This window comes from Leopardus geoffroyi, chromosome B2 (assembly GCF_018350155.1).
Source record: "Leopardus geoffroyi isolate Oge1 chromosome B2, O.geoffroyi_Oge1_pat1.0, whole genome shotgun sequence".
Classification (NCBI taxonomy): domain Eukaryota; kingdom Metazoa; phylum Chordata; class Mammalia; order Carnivora; family Felidae; genus Leopardus; species Leopardus geoffroyi.
The window spans coordinates 101009096-101015095 of NC_059332.1; positions in this window are offsets into that span (position 1 = coordinate 101009096).

Consider the following 6000-nt stretch of genomic DNA (forward strand, 5'->3'; position numbering starts at 1 on the left):
AGCACCTTGGGACAAGAAGCCACAGATGATGTGGCTCGTGACAGAGCTGTGATTACAGAACGCTACTCTGCTCTCTTTGTTTCACCTGTGCTGCCCTGGGATCCTGGCATGGCTTCTGCTGAATCGGTCAACCTGATATCGTATGTGGGGCCAATTTTCTGGAAATGAAAATCAAGGTGTCTTGTTGGAGAAACCAGAGTGCCTTAGAGACCGCAGAGGAATGCTACAGACGTCACATCACTGTGTGTGTGGAAACTGGGCAGTGACATGCCTGGTGGATGTTTGTCTCCTCTGTGCCTTGATGTGTGAAGAGATTAAATAATGAAGAAAAAGGGTCAACCCTGTAATGTCCTGAAAAGCTTTGGATTCTCCAAGGTTCATCAGGTTAGGCAATAACTGGACCATCAGATCATCAGGGAGTTCATGTTTTTGTTCAAAAGCTGTACTGAGCTCTTTTTGAGCACTTTCTGTGTGCCAAGCACTGTTCTGGGTGTTGGAATATATGGCAGTGCACGAGCCAGATGAAAAACTTGTATCTTATGTGGGTATCATTCTGGAGGAGAGATGCCCATAGTGGAGGAGAGATGCCCATAGTGGAGGAGAGATGCCCATAGTGGAGGAGAGATGCCCATAGTGGAAGAGAGATGTCCATAGTGGAGGAGAGATGCCCACAGTGGAGGAGAGATGTCCATAGTGGAGGAAAGTGCTTGTAGCATCACCGCTTGAATGATTACTTCTGTTTCTGGCTGTCCTGTCTCTGTGCAGGATTAGGACCTTGGTCCAATCCTAGTCCCACTGCTGCCTTCTCTATAAATGAGCAAGAATGAAAATGTCTAAAATGAGGGGTGGTGGTAGTTGTTTTTAACTTAGAAGTGGGAGTGATGTTAAAAGTATTTAACAACTGGTATAGCATAGGTGCTGAAGCATCACAATGGATACTGTGGTCCCGGCTGGGCCAGTGTTAACCCTTTAGTTTCTGGGTCATGCCAAGGTCCAGAGGACTCAGAAAAAGAGCTGAGGTAGCTGAGATAGTGAGAGGCTTCACAGAGGGGGTGTTTGGGGAACATCTGTTTACCAAGTGGAACAGAAATATTCCGATACTTCAACTGCTGTATCCGCACTGGACGAATATTGATCCTACTCTTGAAAGGCTCTAGAAGAAGGATATGCCCATGTAAGGTCTCAGTCAACATCCAACAGCCAATGGAGGAAATGCTGTTAATTAAAAAAATTTGAATCTGGGGCACCTGGGTGGCTCAGTCAGTTGAGCGAACGACTTTGGCTCAGGTCATGATCTCGCGGTCCCTGAGTTTGAGCCCCGCATCGGGCTCTGTGCTGACAGCTCAGAGCCTGGAGCCTGTTTCAGATTCTGTGCCTCCCTTTCTCTGACCCTCCCCCGTCCATGCTCTGTCTCTCTCTGTCTCAAAAATAAATAAACAAAAAAAATTAAAAAAAAAATTGAATCTGAGTTGGGACTGAGTCTCCACAACCTTATGAGCTAACTTTGAAAACAAGGTGGCCTTAGAAGTCATGGGAAGTGGCAGCCGGGTGGAGCAGAGCTGTCCGGGACACCCAGGCCCAGCGAAAGTAAACAGTCTTCACTGAAAAGACTGCAACAGCCTTGGGACATGCTCTGATGCGGTGATGTTTTCTTCTGGATCTACCCTTGCCTGGTCAGTGCTTGGTTCACAGAGGAGCTGGCCAAGGAGGAAGCCACACCCCTTGGCAGGTAGACTGGAAACGCTGTTGGCAAGGAGCATGTGCCATGCAATCCTAGTTGTGGCTGCCGGGGTGCCAGCATATTACTGGTCCTTCAGGTTTCTAGTTTGTCATCATGGCTGACAACACCTCCTGGCTTTTATTGAAGGCCTAATTGGAGAGTGACTGATGCCCACAGGGCTTTGCTGGTTGACTACCTTGAAAGTGGTAGAAGAGAGATATTGAACTGAGGTGAGCTGTTCCCCGTGCATTCTTTCCTCCCTCACAGGTGGAGCCTGGCAAAAAATATCTTCTCTATGGGATACACACAATAACTCCAAGATGGCTCAAGCGATTAGAGGCTGGCTACCCGAGAGAGTGACCCGCCCACCTAAAAAGGAACATAGCCTAATCTCATCAAATTTGCTAGCAAATTATTTGTGGGGTAAAAGAGGGATGTCAATTACTCACATTCTTTTCCAGGGAAATGCCCCATCTATGGCCTCTGTTGGGTTCCCACATTTACACCGCTGACAAGTGGTGACAAGAGGACACCAAGAGAGTTCATTCACAGACTTGCCAGAATACTGTGACATAGCGCACAGAGAGCTGGGCCAGTCAGGTTTTGCTCCTTGTGAATGTGGCCCAGGAACTATAGAGAGTCTGGGATGGGGATAAGTAGGGGCGGTGGCTGACAATCACTGGGTGGAGTCAGAGTAGGGGTGCTGGAGGCATTCATGGCTGTGCAGGTCAGATGGTGGAGGCGGCAGTGGGGGAAGAAAACAGGCAATATTGTGGTGTAGCTGCTTCATTGCTTCATTCAGCCATTATTAATGAGTACCTACTCTACATCAGGCACTCTTACAGGTGCTGTGGGTATAGCTGTGAACACAGCAGCCCACGTGGAGCTGACGTTCTAGTGGGGAGACATAAAATAACTGAGAAAAAGAAAAATGTATTAGATAGTGATAAATGCTGGGAGTTTTAGGAATAATGCAGAAAAAAAATGGAGGGGGAATAGATAGAACAAAACTGGTGAAATTGAGACATCTGATCAATGATAAGTGGAAGGGTTTCGTTATACCATTTTGAGCATGTTTAAAATTTTTCATAACAAAAAATTTTAAAAATAATTCAGGTAAGTTGGAGAGGAAGTATTAAGGGAGGGTGGGCTTACAATTTCAGATAGAGGGAAGGCTTCACTGAGAAGATGACGTTTGAGCAAAGACCTAAAAGAAGTGAGAAGGAGAGAGCTGGGGATGAGTATTCCAGGCAGAGGCAACAGCAAGTGCAAAATCCCTGAGACAGGGATGTTCTTAGAATTTAAAGGGCCACAGGGTAGGCAGCATGGCCAGTCACAGCAGTGTGACTGAGGTGGAGGGAGTGAAAATCATATAGGATCTGTGGGTCATGGTAAGAATTTAGTCTGTTTCTCTGACTGAGATGGGGAGCCACTGGAGCATTTTGAGCAGAGCAGTGACGTGAGTGGACACAACTTTTGGCAGATCTTGGAGATTTTGGAGTGAACATCTATTAATTTCTACCTCTGGGGTCGACTGAGTGTCCTTGAAGCCACAACCACCCTCAGTGCTTTCAAGACCTAGCTCAATTATAGCTCCTGGTCTTGGATGTCCTTGGAACTCTATATCTTCTTCATTTCTTCTGTGGACCCATAATAAATCTTGTTGATTTGACTTGGCTTCAGGGGGTCTCTACTCCTCAAATCGAAACAAATCACAAGGAAAGCCACTTTTTTCTCATTGTATGGCTGCCACTCTTGGAGAGCAGGCAAGGTACGCTTTAGAAGCACTTAGGCTGTTGGTAGCTCAGAAGGTAAGGAGACAACACCATAGCTGAGAAGGTGAGGGGACAACATCACCACTCAGGAGGTTAGAGGACAACACCACAGCTCAGGAAGTGAGAGAATGATACCACAGCTCAGGAGGTAAGAGAACACCACCACAGCCCAGGAGGTGAGAGAACGCCAACACAGCTCAGGAGGTGAGAGAACAACACCACACAGCTCAGGAGGTGAGAGGACAACACCACAGCCGAGGAGCTGAGGGGACAACACCACAGTCTAGGAAGGGAGGGGATAACAACACTTACAGGCCAGGCGGGTGAGGGAACACCACCACAGCTGAGGAGGTGAAGGGATAATACTACAGTCTATTTGAAGTAACACTCCCTCTGATTTCATTAGCTCTCAGGTAGTCTAAACTTCTGAGTTTAGGTATTTTTGCTTAGAAACTTCAGAACAAGGACTACACTTGAACCAAAAATAAATTTAGATACATTTATTTTTAAATCCCTGTTATGAGAAATAATAAAATCCAAGGTATTCCCTATGCTCCTCAAGTACTGAAATGTGAACCACTACCCAGAAGACGTATAACTGAGTCAAGATGGCCATTACAGAGAAGAGATTTTAATTATTATTTCTTTTGCATTTGGTGGTTCAAACAGGTGCCTTCCTTCAGAGTCATATTTTACTTGGAATTTTTCATGTCAATAAAGTTGAAGAACTCCTAAAAATAGCACCTAGTGCTGAGTCTGCCAGATCTCCAAGCCCTCCAGTCCCTGGGGTCAACTTCTCTGCTTACTCCGATCTAAACCCAGAAAAGCCTCCCCTTCCAATGCTTCATGTGAGCCTTGCCCACAGATAATTCTACTACCAAAGCCAGGACTCACACATGTAAATGTGCTGAAGGTGCCCGTGTGACTTCCTCAGATGAGAATGTCACAAAACCAGTTCGTTAGACACCTCTCATGTTCTAGCTAATGAATGAACAAGTATGAGCTGGACAGCTTCTTCTAATAATGTAGTTTGCCTGTGGAATCCTTTTGTACCCAGAATGGGTGAGCCAAATGCTATATTTTCTCCCCATTGTAAAAGTTCTACTGAGAAAGGAAAATTTAAAAAAAAAGATTTTTTTGAATCTATTGCACTCTTTTTAACTTGTGATAGGAAGACCTGCCCCCCGTATTGAGGCTAATTAGCACGTACCTAGCGTTTATATACAGTGTTCTATATTTCCCTCCTACGATAGTCTATAATCCTTTAATGCCTATCAACTACCTCTCTCTCATGAAATTGACTGCTTTTAGCAATCTTCTTTTACAGAAAATGGTGGGTTAGGTGGAGAAGTTGGCTGAATCCTTTTGAATCCTTCCTGGGAGTGTACGGGTGCAGGGATAGAGTCAGAATGCACGTTAGTCAGCGTTGGTGCACGCAGAGAAGCAATGATCTTGAGCTGGGGCCCACCTCAAACCACCATGGCTAAGCCCTCTTACAGTTGTTACCCCAGGCAAACTAGTGTGAATTTGTACCCTCATCAACATTATGTCTTTCTCTAAAACATGATAGAAACGTGGGGAGAAGGGGGCTCTTGCCTATCCTTGTGGGCATGTGTTTTTTGTGTTTTGTTGTTGGTGGTGGGTTCTTTTTATTTGTTTGTTTGATTGGGGTTTTTTTTTGTTTGTTTGTTTTGTGTGACTCAGCCTGAACATCTACACTCAAGGAAGCAAAATTGCAGGATGGTCCCCAAAAGTGAGGACTCCATTGTCACAAGGGGATTGGTTCTTCCAGGCCATGAGGATATTTAGAAGGGTGCTGGCAGAGGTTTCTTTCCCTCAGTTCTGCATCAAACTGAGCCCCAGAGACAATGACCTACGTATTGAGGAGATTCTGGCTCAAATATAACTTTGACCCCATCTCTTTTTTCGATCCGAAGTACCTAAATTAGAATAATCTCAGTTTATGACTATGAGCAGGGAGACAATGGGAACTATCAGCCTATGCACAGCTGCCAAAACCTTCCCCAAGAAGCAAACTGGTTTTCAAAGGATGATTAGCTAATAACACATTCTATAAATACCTGCCACTTTATTAATATGCCTAAGCCAAGTTAATTTGCTCTGGCTTTCCGTCAAGGTCACCCAAAGCTTGAAGCCAGTGTTCTTCACTCTGGTGTGGTTTTTCAGTTCAAAACAATGACAGAGATCATTTTCTTCTGACTCCCTATGGGAGTATTATCATTTTGCTTCCAGTATTAGCTGCTATAACAAATAGACCAAACATTTTTTCATGGTTAACACAATAGGAGTTTATTTCTCCCTCATTTCCTGACTGGCAGGCTTTTCTCCATTTGATGATCCCGAGACCCAGGCTTCCTCCATCCTGCCTGATGTCTTGCCTGAGATCAGTGATAACTCTGTGCCATGAAAGAGGGAGTAAAAATGTTGATGGACATCTAGCCATTTATGTGCATTATTTTCTCTGGTCCTTTAAAATTTGGTGTC